The 19049-nt window shown below is 42.2% G+C and overlaps 2 long non-coding RNA genes and 1 pseudogene across 2 annotated transcripts; 2 read left to right on the forward strand and 1 right to left on the reverse strand.

Annotated features, from left to right (window-relative positions):
• Positions 1 to 259: 259 nt before the first annotated feature.
• Positions 260 to 18916, reverse strand: LOC112074704 (high affinity immunoglobulin gamma Fc receptor I-like; annotated as a pseudogene).
• Positions 13331 to 13722, forward strand: LOC139025493 (uncharacterized). The gene is made up of 3 exons (XR_011477082.1): positions 13331 to 13383; positions 13484 to 13541; positions 13660 to 13722. It is a non-coding gene; the product is annotated as an uncharacterized lncRNA (long non-coding RNA).
• On the forward strand, positions 16715 to 17285 carry LOC139025492 (uncharacterized). Its single transcript, XR_011477081.1, has 4 exons — positions 16715 to 16833; positions 16890 to 16934; positions 17053 to 17097; positions 17213 to 17285. It is a non-coding gene; the product is annotated as an uncharacterized lncRNA (long non-coding RNA).
• Positions 18917 to 19049: the final 133 nt, after the last annotated feature.

Here is a 19049-nt window from a genome sequence, read left to right on the forward strand (position 1 = left end):
TCTATCTTAACACTTTAAACATGGTTCAATCAGAGATACATTATCAACACTTACACAACATGTTCAATCAAGAGATACAGTTATCTACACTTTAAACATGGTTCAATCAGAGATACAGTTATCAACATTTACAAACAGAGTTCAATGAGAGATACATTCACACCCACAGATTGTCAGTCGTTGTGATATTATTTCTGATTTACAACAGGTATTCTGTTGGATGAGTGATCCTGTATAAACTCAGGTTCTCACATTGAGTCCTGCTCCTGCAGCATTTCACCAGCAGTATGATGTCACCAGCAGGTAGGGAAGACCCCACCAGTAGACTACACAGCAGCCTGGGTAGAGACATGACAACACTGACTGCTGGAGATGGAATGGAGTTGGAACTGCATCTGGAAGAAGAATGACACCTGAGAGAGACATGAAATGACAAAGAAAATATACACACACACACACACACACACACACACACACACACACAACACCACACACACACACACACACACACACACACACACACACACAAACACACAAACATACACACACACACATTTTGAATTCTGTTCATACATGTAAAACGTTCAGTATATTTGCATGTTTAGTTACAGAAATGTTACTACCACTTCAGTACATATTGAAGCAATATGAGGGGGTGTGTTATGTGGACAACATATCGGTACAGGATGGCAACAACTGCCCAAGTTACACCAGGAATGCACAATCCCTCCATCAGTGCTCAGACTGTCCGCAATAGGCTGAGAGAGGCTGGACTGAGGGCTTGTAGGCCTCTTGTAAGGTAGGTCCTCACCAGACATCACCGCCACCAACGTCGCCTATGGGCACAAACCCACCACCGCTGGACCAGACAGGAAAAAAAGTGCTCTTCACTGACAAGTCGCGGGTTTGTCTCACCAGGGGTGATGGTCGGATTCGCGTTTATCTTTGAAGGAATGAGCGTTACAACGAGGCCTGTACTCTGGAGTGGGATCCATTTGGAGGTGGAGGGTCCGTCATGGTCTGGGGCGGTGTGTCACAGCATCATCGGACTGAGCTTGTTGTCATTGCAGGCAATCTCAACGCTGTGCGTTACAGGGAGAACATCCTCCTCCCTCATGTGGTACCCTTCCTGCAGGCTCATCCTGACATGACCCTCCAGCATGACACAGCCACCAGCAATACTGCTCGTTCTGTGCATGATTTCCTGCAAGACAGGAATGTCAGTGTTCTGCCATGGCCAGCAAAGATCCCGGCTCTCAATCCCATTGAGCACGTCTGGGAGCTGTTGGATCGGAGGGTGAGGGCTAGGGCCATTCCCCCCAGAAATGTCTGGGAACTTGCAGGTGCCTTGGTGGAAGAATGGGGTAACATCTCACAGAAAGAACTGGCAAATGTGGTGCAGTCCATGAGGAGGAGATGCACTGCAGTACTTAATGCAGCTGGTGGCCACATCAGATACTGACTGTTACTTTTGATTTTGACCCCTTTGTTCAGGGAGACATTATTCCATTTCTGTTAGTCACATGTCGGTGGAACTTGTTCAGTTTATGTCTCAGTTGTTGAATCTTGTTATGTTCATACAAATATTTACACGTTAAGTTTGCTGAAAATAAATGCAGTTGACAGTGAGAGGACGTTTCTATTTTTGCTGAGTTTGTTGATAGTGTTTGTGGACATACCATGTACTGTGATGTTGACAGCATTGCTGTGTTCTCCAGACCCAGACTCACACCAGTACACTCCACTGTCTGATYGTATTAGTGACACGATGCATGAAGACCCTTGTTGTTTTCCCCAGTCAGTATTACACTCTGAAAGGTTTCCTCTCTCTGTGTTCCTCACCACTCTCCATCCAGCAGAGTTCCCCTGAACCTCACAGCTCAGAGAGACAGACTCATATTCAAAGAACTGATATCTGTCAGGACTGACAATCAGAGAGGCTGGAAGAGAGAGATCTGATAAAGAGAGGAGCGGGAGAGAGAGAGAGAGAGATTGAGTTCATCTGCAAAATTAGAATTATAGTTGGATAAATGCAGATAAACAGATTTTCTGCACAAGGAATTATATATATAATAATACCTTCCACATCAAAACCAAATCAAATTCCATAAAACGTTGATTTTGGACAAAATTATCAGAATGGATTATTACTAAGGACTATCAAGAAAAACCTTCTAACAAACCAAAACTTGCATAAGAAACACAGCGGAACCTGTAAATACCATCCAACACAAAACTGAGTGAGTAATGTTCAGTCTGAAGATACTTCTGAAGGATAAAAGTAAAATACAATAATCTCTAGGTAATTTTGTTATATAAAGCGTAGTAAATAAGTATACTATGCTATCAAGCTGCTAGGACAAAGCAGACCTGCCTGCAACTTCAATTAGCACTGAAGTGTGAAGTGAGAAAACTCTTGAGCTTAACAATGGAGAGTTTCAAAGCCTCCCAAATGCAGAGGCCTTTGAAGCCCCCATGGTTTATCCCTGTGCAGATGTCATCACAGTACAGTACCCCTTGGGTATTAAAAATAACACTGCACGGAATAAGTAGAAAAGTAATGGTGCAGTGCATCCTCAAGCAGTTCCAGGACTTTTATGGGATCAAAGTGTATACACAGCAAAAAAAGCTCTCTCTCTGTGATGACTCCCCATCCTGAGTCGGATCACCCTACCCAGCACTGAACATACCCAGGTCCCACAACAGCTCCTCCATCATTGAGAGGGATAAATTCACAGAGCAGGAGAGAGACATGGTGGAGCTCAGAGAGCTAGTCCACACAATCCAAACAGCAGACCCACAAAACAGACCAGCACAACAACACCATCCCCCAACAAGACCCGGAGGGCAGAAGATGGAGATGGACGGCTGTCTGAGAGCTAGCTGCTCTAGTCTCTAGAGGTGAGAGAACTTGAGGAGAGAGAGAAACACATGGAACAGCTAACATCAGTGAAGGAGGAGAAGAACACACGGCCCAGCTAACAGTGGAAAACACAGCCCAGCTAACAGAGGAACACACAGCCCAGCTTTCAGAGGAACACACAGCCCAGCTAACAGAGGAACACACAGCCCAGCTAACAGAGGAACACAGCCCAACTAACAGCACTGAAGGAAGAGGTGAGAAAGCTGACAGAGCAGAACACTCCTCCAGAGAAGAACACCTCAGACCCGGACCACAACACCACACAAACACATGACCCACCAACAAAATAGACCCCACCGTCTCCCCCTGTCAGCTCCCCCGATAACAACCCCCACACATCCCGATAACAACCCCCACACATCCTGATAACAACCCCCACACATCCCGATAATAACCCCCACACATCCACTGAGTAAACACAAAAGCCAGAGTATGTGCTCCTCATTGACTCAAATGGAAAATACATTCAAGGGAATAAACTTTTTCCCAAACACAAGGTGGCTAAACTCTGGTGCCCAAACACTAGGCCCCTGGAACTGTTGTCAGAGGACAGACTAGGGTCCCCCAGCCACATCATAATTTTATACGGGTACAAACAACCTGAGGGCCCAGCAGGAAAGGGTGTCCACAGAACACAAGGGGAGTGATTTTTAAAAGCTTCTTCCACTTTCCTCAACACACAAGTTGTTATCTCCGACCTGCTACCATGAAAATACTTTCCCACTGCCACTGTACACACAGCTAGCTTAGCACAGCTAACTAAGACCCTCCTTTTCCCACTGCCACTGTACACACAGCTAGCTTAGCACAGCTAACTAAGACCCTCCTTTTCCCACTGCCACTGTACAGCAGGTGAATGCAAGCATTTCCAGGGACTGTGCGTCAAAACCTAATGTCTACCCGTAGCCCTAGCACCTCACACAGGAGCAAAAGACACCCTGCCCAGACCAACGAGACCTGCAAGACCCCCTCCCGAAGGACCTGCACTGAGAGAACCCATGCCAAGAGGCCCTACACCCAGATCACAGCCTCACCAGCCACACCCCAAACAGCTAAGACCACCCAAAACAAACCTTGGCCAATCCCTTTATAGGCCAAGGTATAGAGGAGATGGATTGTATAGAGGAGATGGATCCACTGGTTTTGCCCCTAGGTTACAGAGAGCTGGTCCCATCCACCAAACTACCAGGTGTGAAATTTTACATCTGGCTAGAAATTAATAAGGAAATTGACTCAGAGACAAATGTCCTCCTGTGTGGTACATATATCCCCCCAATAGAATCCCCATACTTTAATGTAGACCGCTTCTCCATCCTAGAGGGGGAAATCAATCATTTCCAGCCCCAGGGACATGTACTAGTCTGTGGTGACCTAAATGCCAGAACCGGACAAGAACCTGAAACCCTCAGCACACATGGGGGCAAACACCTACCTAGAGGTGACAGCATTCCCTCCCTAATTTCAAATTATTGTACACCAGACCACGTATCCACCCTGCACACCCTAAATGACTAATAAACAAACCAAAATAAAGGCAAAGTCATGCTTTTGTTGACTTCAAAAAAAACTTTTGACTCAGTTTGGAATAAGGGTCTGCTATACAAATTGATACAAAGTGGTGTTAGGTGAAAAACACACAACATTATAAAATCCATGTAAAACAAACAAGTGTTAAAATTGGCAAAAAACACATTTCTTTCCACAGAGCCGTTGGGTGAGACAGGGATGCAGCTTGAACCCCACCCTCTTCAAAACATCAATGAATTGGCACTAGAAAAGTGTTCAGCACCCAGCCTCACCCTACTAGAATCTAAAGTCAAATATCTCCTGTTTTGCTGGTGCTTCTGTCACCAACCAAGGAGGGCAGCACCTACTATAGATCTTCTGCACAGATTCTGTCAGACCTGGGCTCTGACAGTAAATCTCAGTAAGACAAACATAATGGTATTCCCAAAAAATTCCAGTTACCAGGACCACAAATACAAATTCCATCTAGACACCGTTGCTCTAGAGTACACAAAAACGACACTTACCTCAGCCTAAACATCAGCGCCACAGGTAACTTCCACAAAGCTGTGAAAAATCTTAGAGACAAGGCAAGAAGGGCCTTCTATGCCATCAAAAGGAACATAACATTTGACATACAAATTAGGATCTGGCTAAAAATACTTGAATCAGTTATACAACCCACTGCCCTTTATGGATATATTTATATCCACTCACCAAGAATTCACAAAATGGGACAAACACCACATTAAGACTCTGCATGCAGAATTCTGCAAAAATGTCCTCCATGTACAACATAAAACACCAAATAATGCATGCAGAGTAGAATTTGGCAGATACCCGCTAATTATCAAAATACAGAAAAGAGACAATAAATTCTACAAAAGGAAGTGATTCCCAAACCTTCCATAACAAAGTGTTGTGATGTGACTATCATTAATGTGATGACTGCTTTTCATCAAATAATTACCTACTACGTTTAATTACTACTTGAGTAAATTAGTCATGTAATAATTAACTAATTATTAATTTGGGGCACCACGGGTAAGGTTTATTCAACGACTTACCGTTTCCCAAATTAACTCCGGAATATATATCGATACCATACCAGTCATCAATCAATAATTTCCTCATATCAGTCTCATTCCGAACGTCGTTGACTCCGTAAATCTAAATGATTGAATCAGCGATACACAAATTATTTGATTTTGACTGACACAAGTTTTGCAAGAAAAAACAATTCTTATTTAGAAGGCTAAAATCACATTGCTATCTTTTCACTAATAGTTTCGTATTTAATCATATTAGCTTTATAACATTTAGATGTGAATCTGACATATACAGTGTGACAGCCCCTCCCTGCTCTGTCTATTGGGTTTTGCTGTGCTTACTTCCAGCAGGAGATTGGTGGGCGGAGTAGGAGAGGTGGGCGGAGCTGGGAGGGTCGTCAGTGTTGATGGGGCACATCTGTGAAAGCGCAGCTGTGGCATAAAGCCACTGTTTCCCAATTCAGCAAGAGATTCCTCTCTATGTAAACCTTTGATTGTTTTGGTAGTTGACACCTAATTTACTGACCTTCATGCCTCATCTGGTTATTGTTGTGAGTGTTTACTTTATTTATGGAAAAAATTCATTTTGATATTCCTCTACTCATTGTTTGTGACAATCTTGAGCCAGGTTGTGTCACGCCCTGACCTATCTTATCTTTGTTTTCTTTATTATTTGGTTAGGTCAGGGTGTGACGAAGGTGGTATGTGTGTTTTTGTCTGGTCTAGGGTTTTGTATATCTAGGTTGTGTGTGTAGTCTAGGCATACGTAGGTCTATGGTGGCCTGGATTGGTTCCCAATCAGAGGCAGCTGTTTATCGTTGTCTCTGATTGGGGATCCTATTTAGGTTGCCATTTTCCAGTTTGGTTTGTGGGTGATTGTCTATGTTGTTGCATGTCTGCATTCGTTATTATTAGCGTCACGGTCGTTTGTTATTTTGTATAGTTTGTAATAGTTTGTTCTTTTGTTGTCATTAAATAAGATGTATTCACATCACGCTGCGCTTTGGTCTCCTCACTACGACGATCGTGACCGGTTGTAACAAGTGAGGGCTAATCTGGGATCTCCCTGGAATTGCAATTATTTGGTAGAATCTGTTAACTGGTTACTGTGGTAATTTCAAACTAAAGGGATTTGTGACTGTTTGTTTGGCTAACCCTTCTGTCTATGGGTTTTTTTGTACTTTGATTGGGAGTTAAATACTGAGGTACACGTACAAAGTATTTGTGACATTTTGCTACTGCCTGTTGCTACATTCTTTGGTTGGTGTGGAAGTAGTGTTGGTTTGTGCTGCAGTGGTTTATCTCTGGTTGAAGATCCTGCTTTGCTCATTGATGGGACATCAGGTTAGTGTTTGTGCGGTGTTAGCAGTGAGAATTTTAGGATAGAGCGGATTGGCAACCTGGACTCGTCTTCTCCCCTGGTAGGTTTAGCAAAGTCCATTTTAATACACATTGGGAAGTGTTAGCTCTTTCTTTTTTGTGTGGTGACCGTGGCTGGAGCAGTTGTCTCGAGAGCACAGCTCTGGCCCGGAGAGGTAACCAGCTTGCTGGGAGCTTTTTCTTTGACAGCTAATGTGCATAAATACTCACTGCCAGTAACTGCATGAAGTCTAGGGTTGAACTAGTAATAAGTCTGGGGAAGATCCATTAGTTTTGTTCCTGTGTGCTTCTGTTTTAGTCTGGTTTGGGCTGAGAGCAACCAGCTGATGAGGTCATTTACCCAAATAATTAATTTGTTGTTGTTCATCCATAGTTGGTTGACTGACTAACATTGTGGAATTCTTCAAAGTCCCTAGGGAGGAGCTTCTGGGTATACTAACTACCAATTGTTGTGAATTGCGACATAACATTGAGATTGATGATAAACGTCTGAAAGAGACGGTTAAGTCCATACCAAATGCCAACTTGATCGAATCCGGCTACATTTCGGTCCACTACAAACACCCCTAATCCAGTCTTATCTTTTGAACAGGGAACTGTTGCTACGACATAAGGCTGAAACAGCAACAAGCCTTGGAAGAGGAGTTGTATGTTGAAAGGCTTAAACAAGAAATGGCGAAACTGACGCCATTTCAGAGATGGCCTTAATGATGATTTTTCCAGAGGTCGTGCTCAGCCTTACTTCGACGTAAAACTTGAACCTCTTGCTGAAATTCAGTGAAAAGGAACCAGAGTTATTTTTTCACTGTTTGATAGGGTAGCAGATTCCAGGAATTGGCCTGACACCGACAATATGTTGTTGCAATGTGTGCTAACTGGGAAAGCACAAGAGGCTCTTAATGTTGCTGACAGCCAAATCTATGACAAAGTTAAAGCTGCTATGTTGCCTATGAGTTAGTTCCTGAAGCGTAACGCCAGCAGTTTAGAACCTGATGAAAAAAAAGCTGGACAGACTTATGTTGAGTGCACGGGATTTGCACACCCAGTTAAACCGATGGTGCACTTCATTGGATGTTACAACCTACGAGCAGTTGTGCAGTTTAGTTTTGCTGGAGCAGTTCAAAGATTCTCTGACCACCTTGCTACATACATAAATGAGTGTAAGGTGCAGACCGCCTCAGAGGCTGCCGTGTTCGCTGATTAATATGTGCTGACGCATAAAAAGGTCACTGACTTCACAGTGACGGTCGCAGGTCGCAGGGAGAGTATTTGGACTAAATAATTTTCTATTGGGTCTGATCTTGACTGTGGTTCCCATGTGAAATTAGATCATGGCAAAATCTGCAATTACTGCCATGGTAAATGTTATTGGAAAAATGAATGCCCTGTCCTTAGAGTTAAAGCTAGGCCTTCTGGGGTTAATGCGCCCGTAAAGCCTATGGCATTAGCGGCACCTGCTTCTAAGTTTAGGGATTAAATTGTTCCACTTCAGGACCAGTTAAAAGAACCATTGGGGATGGTTGACAGTGCATCCATCTATTCACCGTTCATTACGGAGGGTCACGTATCCCTAGTAAACAAGAGAGGGTCCCAGTTACAGTCCTGTGAGACACTGATGCTTTAGTCTTTCATTCTGCAGTCAGTGCTCCCTTTTTCTCCAGAGACAGATACACTGTGTCTTGATCTGAGGGATAGTTTTGCTGTGTCTGTCCCTTTACACAAGCTTGTCCACAGATCTGGTACAAGGTGAGTTCATCATAGGAGTGCGTCCCTCATTGTCGAAGGAGTGGAGGTGATTCTAAGAAATGACCTTGCTGGTGGGCGTGTCTGGATTGATTTATCACCCCCTCCCGTGGTTCCATGCCTTTGGCCCATCTCAGAGGTGCCGAATGAAAGTGCTCAGTATTTCCCCAAAGTGTTTCCTGCTTATGCAATGAGTGGTGCTGATTCCTGAGTCTGGTGTAGGGACCAGCGAGGTGGTGGACTATTCTGTAACTTCTGTGCCTGACCTTCTGTTACCTGAAGTGACCTGATAGCAGAACAGCGAATCCTACTCTGAAAGGATTGTTTTGAGCAGGTCCTCCTGGCTGATGTTCCAGGTGTAGTTTTTTTAGGGAGTTTTTCCTTGCCACCGTGCTTCTACACCTGCAATGCTTGCTGTTTTAGGCTGGGTTTCTGTACAGCACTTTGAGAGATCAGCTGATGTAAGAAGGGCTAAATAAATAGATTTGTTTTGATTAGTACAGGATCAGTTGTTGGTGAGGAAATGGACAGTCAGGGAGTCCTGAAGCGGTTCCATCAGACCTTGAAGTCGTTGTTGCATGCTTACTGCACTGAGTTCGACCAAGACTGGGAGCAGGGGTTGATGCTTGCAGCTAGAGAGGTTTTACAGGATTTAGCCCTGACGACCTAGTTTTCGTACGCAAGTCATTTTTTCTACAGAGCTCCCTAAGAATCTGTTATCTTATGTAAATGCCTTCAGTATGCAGCTGGGGAGGAAAAGTTAACATCTTCTCAGTGTAAAGATGAAGCGACTGTTTAACCGAGCTGAGCGCTGCCACTTCAGTCCTGGTGACCAAGTCCTTGCTCTGTTACCTATTGTTGGTGGGCCATATACAGTGGTACATCGGGTTTCGGAGTTGAACTACGTGGTTGCAACTCCTCAAAGGAAAAAGGCTATACAGCTCTGTCATGTGAAGTTGTTGAAGCCTTCCATCCCATCCTCTATTGCCTCAGTCTTGCCTGCAGGGGACACAACCTGTTATTTTGATGAGTTCGGGGCGTTGCTTAGTCCAGATGGTCTCCTAGAAGGACGGTTAAAGAATTCAGTCTCTGGGTAGTTTGGATACTCTGCTGGGACACTTGTCTGTTCCTTGTCATGCTGAGCTGGTTAATTTGATGGTTTCCCATGCCAATAGCTGGTTAATTTGATCAAAAGTTGTACTACTTTATTTTATTTATTTACAGACACTCCTCCTTATTGATGTTGGTGATCCCCACCTATCTAGCAATGGTTTTACCGTGTGGCATTTGAGAAACAAACATTTGTCCAGAGCATGGAGGCACTACCAGGAGACAGGCCAGTACATCAGGAGACGTGGAGGAGGCCGTAGGAGGGCAACAACCCAGCAGCAGGACCGCTACCTCCGCCTTTGAGCAGGAGGAGCACTGCCAGAGCCCTGCAAAATTACCTACAGCAGGCCACAAATGTGCATGTGTCTGCTCAAACGGTCAGAAACAGACTCCATGAGGGTGGTATGAGGGCCCGACATCCACAGGTGGGGGTTGTGGTATAGGGAGTAACTCTTCTGTAACACAAAATATTTATTTCCCAATACTGCAGAGCCAAAAGGGAGAGTTTCTGCAAGGTATTTACAACCCGGTTGTTAAGTCATGAAACCAGGCCAACTCCCCCAGGAGAGAGATAATCTCTCTCTCTATCTGTCAGCTGATCCGGCACCTTTGAACAAAGGAGAGTCAAGATCTACAGAGAGATGAACCTGGAGAAGAAGCAAGGTGGTCCTGGGGCTCTGTTCACAAACGCAAACAGACCCCACAGAGCCCCAGGACAGCAACACAATTAGACCCAACCAAATCGTGAGAATTCAAAGATTTACTAGGCACATTGGAAAGTACTAGCAAAAAAACAAAGCAAACTAGAATGCTATTTTGCCCTAAACAGAGAGTACAGTGGCAGAACACCAGACCACTGTGAAAGACCCAAAATCAAGGGAAGCTTTGACTATACAGACTCAGTGAGTTGGTATTGAGAAAAGCTGCCTACAGCGGACCTGGCTCTCAAGAGAAGACACAGCCCACAAAATGAGGTGGGAACTGCACTTCAAAACCTCCTGCGAAATGTATATAGAAAATATAGATAGAAATATATAAATATATATAAAAAATTAATATATAAATAAATATATATATATATAGAAAAAATATATTTTCCTCAGATTACACAGAACCCCAAAAATGTGATAAACTCCCATATCTATTGGTTGAAATGCAATCAGGGAAGAACAAACACCATTGTAAATACAACGCATATTTATGTTTAACTATTTGCACATCATTACAACACTGTATATAGACATATGACATTTGAAATGTCTTTATTCTTTTGGCACTTCTGTGAGTGTAATATTCACTGTTCATTGTAGTTTACTTCACTTTTGTTTATCTGAAAGATGAGAGCGATGAGCTCCTGAATCTTTCAGTGTAAAAATAAATGTTGATACCCACGGCTTTCAGCATTCAGGTCTGTAAACACCCAGTTTATAATGCAGGTTTTAACACCTCTTAACAGTGTAAAGAAGAACCACCCAGTTTATAATGCAGGTTTCAGCACCACTTAACAGTGTAAAGAAGAACCACCCAGTTTATAATGCAGGTTTCAGCACCACTTTAAGCAGTGTAAAGAAGAACACCCAGTTTATAATGCAGGTTTTCAGCCACATTAACAGTGTAAAGAAGAACCACCCAGTTTATAATGCAGGTTTCAGCACCACTTAACAGTGTAAAGAGAACCACCCAGTTTATAATGCAGGTTTTCAGCACCACTTAACAGTGTAAAGAAGAACCACCCAGTTTATAATGCAGGTTTCAGCACCACTTAACAGTGTAAAGAAGAACCACCCAGTTATAATGCAGGTTTCAGCACCACTTAACAGTGTAAAGAAGAACCACCCAGTTTATAATGCAGGTTTCAGCACCACTTAACAGTGTAAGGAAGAACCACCCAGTTTATAATGCAGGTTTCAGCACCAATTAACAGTGTAAAGAAGAACCACCCAGTTTATAATGCAGGTTTCAGCACCACTTAACAGTGTAAGAAGAACCACCCAGTTTATAATGCAGGTTTCAGCACCACTTACAGTGTAAAGAGAAACCACCAGTTTATAATGCAGGTTTCAGCACCACTTAACAGTGTAAAGAAGAACCACCCAGTTTATAAATGCAGGTTTCAGCACCACTTAACAGTGTAAAGAAGAACCACCCAGTTTATAATCCAGGTTTCAACACCACTTAACAGTGTAAAGAAGAACCACCCAGTTTATAAGCAGGTTTCAGCACCACTTAACAGTGTAAGGAAGGACCACCCAGTATATAATGCAGGTTTCAGCACCAATTAACAGTGTAAAGAAGAACCACCCAGTTTATAATGCAGGTTTCAGCACCACTTAACAGTGTAAAGAAGAACCACCCAGTTTATAATGCAGGTTTCAGCACCACTTAACAGTGTAAAGAAGAACCACCCAGTTTAATAATGCAGGTTTCACACCACTTAACAGTGTAAAGAAAACCACCCAGTTTATAATGCAGGTTTCAGCACCACTTAACAGTGTAAGAAGAACCACCAGTTTATAATGCAGGTTTCAGCACCACTTAACAGTGTAAAGAAGAACCACCCAGTTTATAATGCAGGTTTCAGCACCACTTAACAGTATAAAGAAGAACACCCAGTTTATAATGCAGGTTTCAGCACCACTTAACAGTGTAAAGAAGAACCACCCAGTTTATAATGCAGGTTTCAGCACCACTTAACAGTGTAAAGAAGACCACCCAGTTTATAATGCAGGTTTCAGCACCACTTAACAGTGTAAAGAAGAACACCCAGTTTATAATGCAGGTTTCAGCACCACTTAACAGTGTAAAGAAGAACCACCCAGTTTATAATGCAGGTTTCAGCACCACTTAACAGTGTAAAGAAGAACACCCCAGTTTATAATGCAGGTTTCAGCACCACTTAACAGTGTAAAGAAGGACCACCCAGTTTATAATGCAGGTTTCAGCACCACTTAACAGTGTAAAGAAGAACCACCCAGTTTATAATGCAGGTTTCAGCACCACTTAACAGTGTAAAGAAGGACCACCCAGTTTATAATGCGGTTTCAGCACCACTTAACAGTGTAAAGAAGAACCACCCAGTTATAATGCAGGTTTAGCACCACTTAACAGTGTAAAGAAGGACCACCCAGTTTATAATGCAGGTTTCAGCACCACTTAACAGTGTAAAGAAGAACCACCCAGTTTATAATGCAGGTTTCAGCACCACTTAACAGTGTAAAGAAGAACCACCAGTTTATAATGCAGGTTTCAGCACCACTTAACAGTGTAAAGAAGAACCACCCAGTTTATAATGCAGGTTTCACACCACTTAACAGTGTAAAGAAGAACCAGAATAATCTGAATGTCAAGGTTTGTCATTTCTCACCTGTCACAGTCATCCAGCTCTCTGGTGATTCTCCTTCAGAGTTGGTACACTTGTAGAGTCCTTCATCTGACTTGGATATGCAGGGATGGGCATCTCTCCTGTAGTCTCAGTCCTGATGAGGGATCCATCTTTGTAGAAATCAGCTGTGAGGTCAGAGGGAGTTCCCTGATATCTGCAGCGCAGAGTCACAGAATCTCCCTCAGTCACAGGAAGGGCAGGGCTCTCCAGGATCACAGCTCCATCTGTATATAATATATAAACAGGTCTCTCCAGGATCACAGCTCCAGCTGTATATAATATATAAACAGGTCTCTCCAGGATCACAGCTCCAGCTGTATATAATATATACATCATATATAAACAGGTCTCTCCAGGATCACAGCTCCAGCTGTATATAATATATAACAGGTCTCTCCAGGATCAAAGCTCCAGCTGTATATAATATATAAACATCATATATAAACAGGTCTCTCCAGGATCACAGCTCCAACTGTATATAATATATAAACATCAATATATAAACAGGTCTCTCCAGGATCACAGCTCCAGAGGGTATATAATATATAAACGTCATATATAAACAGGTCTCTCCAGGATCACAGCTCCAGCTGTATATAATATATAAACAGGTCTCCCCAGGATCACAGCTCCAGCTGTATATAATATATAAACATCAATATATAAACAGGTCTCTCCAGGATCACAGCTCCAGCTGTATATAATATAAACATCATATATAAACAGGTCTCTCCAGGATCACAGCTCCAGCTGTATATAATATATAAACAGGACTCTCCAGGATCACAGCTCCAGCTGTATTATAATATATAAACAGGTCTCTCCAGGATCACGCTCCAGCTGTATATAATATATAACATCATATATAAACAGGTCTCTCCAGGATCACAGCTCCAGCTGTAAATAATATATAAACAGGTCTCTCCAGGATCACAGCTTCCAGCTGTATATAATATATAAAACATCATAATAAAAGGTCTTCCAGGATCCAGCTCCAGCTGTATATAATATATAAACATCATATATAAACAGGTCTCTCCAGGATCACAGCTCCAGCTGTATATAATATATAAACATCATATTAAACAGGTCTCTCCAGGATCACAGCTCCAGCTGTATTAATAAACATCATATATAAACAGGTCTCTCCAGGATCACAGCTCCAGCTGTATATAATATATAAACATCATATATAAACGTCTCTCCAGGATCACAGCTCCCATCTGTATATAATATATAAACAGGTCACTCCAGGATCACAGCTCCAGCTGTATATAATATATAAACATCATATATAACAGGTCTCTCAGGATCACAGCTCCAGCTGTATATAATATATAAACATCATATATAAACAGGTCTCTCCAGGATCACAGCTCCATCTGTATATAATTATATCATTCATATATAAACATAACATCAGCTATCTGAAACCAGATGAACCACTAAACACTATAATGTTAGTAGATGGTGTTTGTGACATACCATGTACTGTGATGTTGACAGCATTGCTGTGTTTCCAGACCCAGACTCACACCAGTACACTCCACTGTCTGATGATTATTAGTGACACGATGCATGAAGACCCTTGTTGTTTTCCCCAGTCAGTAAGACACTCTGAAAGGATTCCTCTCTGTGTTCCTCTACCACTCTCCATCCAGTAGAGTTCCCCTGAACCCAACGCTCAGAGAGACAGACTCATATTCAAAGAACTGAGATCTGTCAGGACTGACACTCAGAGAGGCTGAGGAGAGGATCTGAGAGATGGCGAGAGAGAAGGGAGAGATAAAATGTGATTCTACCTTGATTTTTCTACCAGTCTACACCAGATTCAATATGAGACCCTTTGATGTGTTCTACCAGTCTACACCAGATTCAATATGAGACCCTTTGATTTGAATCTACCAGTCTACACCAGATTCAATATGAGACTTTGATGTTTTCTACCAGTCTACACCAGATTCAATATGAGACCCTTTGATGTGTTCTACCAGACTACACCAGATTCAATATGAGACCTTTGATGTGTTCTACCAGTCTACACCAGATTCAATATGAGACCCTTTGATGTGTTCTACCAGTCTAACCAGATTCAATATGAGACCCTTTGATGTGTTCCTATCCTGATTACACCAGATTCAAAATGAGACCCTTTGATGTGTTCAACCAGTCTACACCAGATTCAATATGAGACAATTTGATGTGTTCTACCAGTCTACACCAGATTCAATATGAGACCCTTTGATGTGTTCTACCAGTCTACACCAGATTCAATATGAGACCCTTTGATGTTTCTACCAGTCTACACCAGATTCAATATGAGACCCTTTGATGTGTTCTACCAGTCTACACCAGATTCAATATGAAACCCTTTGATGTGTTCTACCAGTCTACACCAGATTCAATATGAAACCTTTGATGTGTTCTACCAGTCTACACCAGATTCAATATGAGCCCTTTGATGTGTTCTACCAGTCTACACCAGATTCAATATGAGACCCTTTGATGTGTTCTACCAGTCTACACCAGATTCAATATGAGACCTTTGATGTGTCTACCAGTCTACACCAGATTCAATATGAAACCCTTTGATGTGTTCTACCAGTCTACACCAGATTCAATATGAGACCCTTTTGATGTGTTCTACCAGTCTACACCAGATTCAATATGAGACCCTTTGATGTGTTCTACCAGTCTACACCAGATTCAATATGAGACCCTTTGACACAATATTGTTTCTGACTCCAGGATCACAGCTCCAGGTGTATATAATATATAAACATTCATATAAACAGGTCTCTCCAGGATCACACCTCCAGCTGTATATAATATATAAACATCATATATAAACAGGTCTCTCCAGGATCACAGCTTCAACTATATATAATATATAAAACATCATATATAAACAGGTCTCTCCAGGATCACAGCTCCTGATGTATATAAATATATAAACAGGTCTCTCCAGGATCACAGCTCCATCTGTATATAATATATAACATCATATATAAACAGGTCTCTCCAGGATCACAGCTCCAGCTGTATATAATATATAAACATCATATATAAACAGGTCTCTCCAGGATCACAGCTCCATCTGTATATAATATATAAACATCATATATAAACAGGTCTCTCCAGGATCACAGCTCCAGCTGTATATAATATATAAAACATCATATATAAAAGGTCTCTCCAGGATCACAGCTCCATCTGTATATAATATATAAACATCATATATAAACAGGTCTCTCCAGGATCACAGCTCCAGCCGTATATAATATATAAACAGGTCTCTCCAGGATCACAGCTCCAGCTGTATATAATATATAAACATCATATATAACAGGTCTCTCCAGGATCACAGCTCCAGCTGTATATAATATATAAACATCATATATAAACAGGTCTCTCCAGGATCACAGCTCCAGCCGTATATAATATATAAACAGGTCTCTCCAGGATCACAGCTCCAGCTGTATATAATATAAAACATCATATATAAACAGGTCTCTCCAGGATCACAGCTCCAGCTGTATATAATATATAAACATCATATATAAACAGGTCTCTCCAGGATCACAGCTCCATCTGTATATTATATATAAACATCATATATAAACAGGTCTCTCCAGGATCACAGCTCCAGCTGTATATAATATATAAACATCATATATAAACAGTCTCTCCAGGATCACAGCTCCATCTGTATATTATATATAAACATCATATATAAACAGGTTCTCCAGGATCACAGCTCCAGCTGTATATAATATAAAACATCATATATAAACAGGTCTCTCCAGGATCACAGCTCCAGCTGTATATAATATATAAACAGGTCTCTCCAGGATCACAGCTCCAGCTGTTATATAATATATAAACATCATATATAAACAGGTCTCTCCAGGATCACAGCAACCAGCTGTATATAATATATAAACATCATATATAAACAGGTCTCTCCAGGATCACAGCTCCAGCTGTATATAATATATAAACAGGTCTCTCCAGGATCACAGCTCCAGCTGTATATAATATATAACATCATATATAAACAGGTCTCTCCAGGATCACAGCTCCAGCTGTATATCATATATAAACATCATATATAAACAGGTCTCTCCAGGATCACAGCTCCAGCTGTATATAATATATAAACAGGTCTCTCCAGGATCACAGCTCCATCTGTATATAATATATAATCATCATATATAAACAGGTCTCTCCAGGACCACAGCTCCATCTGTATATAATATATAATCATCATAATATAAACAGGGCTCTTCAGGATCACAGCTCCAGCTGTATAATATATATAAACATCATATATAAACAGGTCTCTCCAGGATCACAGCTCCATCTGTATATAATATATAATCATCATATATAAACAGGTCTCTCCAGGATCACAGCTCCAGCTGTATATATAATATATAAACATCATATATAAACAGGTCTCTCCAGGATCACAGCTCCAGCTGTATATAATATATAAACATCATATATAAACATAACATCAGCTATCTGAAACCAGATGAACCACTAAACACTATAATGTTAGTAGATGGTGTTTGTGGACATACCATGTACTGTGATGTTGACAGCATTGCTGTGTTCTCCAGACCCAGACTCACACCAGTACACTCCACTGTCTGATGGTATTAGTGACACGATGCATGAAGACCCTTGTTGTTTTCCCCAGTCAGTAAGACACTCTGAAAGCTTTCCTTGCTCTGTGTTCCTCACCACTCTCCATCCAGCAGAGTTCCCCTGAACCTCAACAGCTCAGAGAGACAGACTCATATTCAAAGAACTGAGATCTGTCAGGACTGACACTCAGAGAGGCTGGACGAGAGTGATCTGAGATAGCGAGAGAGAAGGGAGAGATAAAATGTGATTATATAAATAAATTACATAACGTTTATATAAAGCAACGATAGAGAGGTCATGAGAAGATGAGCTCCTGAATCTTTCAGCATTTTTTTACAAAAATATAGTTTTAGAGTTAGATAAACTTCCATTTTTTTTTACAAGGACATATAACAGGGAATTATTCTGGAAGGATTCTTACTGCCAGGGATTCTATCAAAAATATAATTAGAATTTTTTTAAATAAAATATTGAATTTTTCCTTTATTTTTTTATTTAATCTTTATTTAACCAGGTAGGCTATTTGAGAACAAGTTCTCATTTACAACTGCAACCTGGCCAAGATAAAGTAAAGAAGATCGACACATACAACAACACAGAGTTACACATGGAATAAACAAACTGTCACGACTTCCGCCGAAGTTGGTCCCTCTCCTTGTTCGGGCGACGTTCGGCGGTCGACGTCACCGGTTTTCTAGCCGCCACCGATCCACTTTTAATTTTCCTATTTTTTTTCTTCATTGTACACACCCGCCGCTTCCGGGTGGTTTTCGACCATCCGCCTGAGGGTAGAGCGGTGGGGGAACGCTTGTTTCACCTAGGACGAGGAGCGCACAGGACTTTGCTTTGGACTTCCGAACCCTGGCCGCCAACGCGGGATGGAATGACAGGGCCCTCATCGACCATTGACAGGGCCCTCATGCTCTTAGGGTGACCAGAGGGGGGGCCATTCCTTGCACCATCTGTGCAGTCTGTCCGTCGGGAGCTGGCCTGCAAGGACACTACCATTACATTCGACCAGCTGGTGGACCTGTCCATCCGGCTAGATAACCTGTTGGCCTCCCGCGGACGTCCAGATCGGGGTCCGTCAGTTCCATCCCCCAGCACCTCCGCTCCGACACCCATGGAGTTTGGAGGTGCTGCTCTTAGGGTGACCAGAGGGGGGGCCATTCCTTGCACCATCTGTGGCTGCATACTGCTGGTCGGTGCTGGGACGGTTCCTCAGGAAGCCGACCAGCAGTGTGCCCTCTGCGGCCACAGATGGTGCAAGGAATGGCCCCCCCTCTGGTCACCCTAAGAGCAG

This window comes from Salvelinus sp. IW2-2015, unplaced genomic scaffold, assembly GCF_002910315.2.
Source record: "Salvelinus sp. IW2-2015 unplaced genomic scaffold, ASM291031v2 Un_scaffold2770, whole genome shotgun sequence".
Taxonomy (NCBI): domain Eukaryota; kingdom Metazoa; phylum Chordata; class Actinopteri; order Salmoniformes; family Salmonidae; genus Salvelinus; species Salvelinus sp. IW2-2015.